Below are 356 nucleotides of genomic sequence, written 5' to 3'. Positions count from 1 at the left end.
TCCCTCCCGCTGCCACCCCCTGTCCCCAGAGAATTCATCTCGCACCACCCTGAATGTCCCCAGGTCACTGTGAGCCCTCCATGGCTGCACCAAGGCTCTGGCACCAGTGCAAGGGGCTGCACAATCCTGGTGCAAGGAACCACATAGCCCCAGTGCAAGGAGATGTAAAATCCTGGTGCAAGGGGCTGTGCAACCCTGGTGCAAGAAGCCACGTGATCCTGGTGCAAAGAGCGGCATGATCCTGGTGTGAAGAGCCACATGATCCTGGTGTGAAGAGCCACATGATCCTGGTGCAAGGGGCTGCACGATCCTGGTGCAAGGAGCCACACGGCCCCAGTGCAAGGAGCTGTAAAACC

The sequence above is a fragment of the Antrostomus carolinensis genome, unplaced genomic scaffold (genome assembly GCF_000700745.2).
Source record: "Antrostomus carolinensis isolate BGI_N321 unplaced genomic scaffold, ASM70074v2 scaffold16344, whole genome shotgun sequence".
NCBI classification, from domain to species: Eukaryota; Metazoa; Chordata; class Aves; order Caprimulgiformes; family Caprimulgidae; genus Antrostomus; species Antrostomus carolinensis.
The sequence above is the reverse complement of the archived record's forward strand: the minus strand, read 5'-3'. Positions refer to the sequence as shown.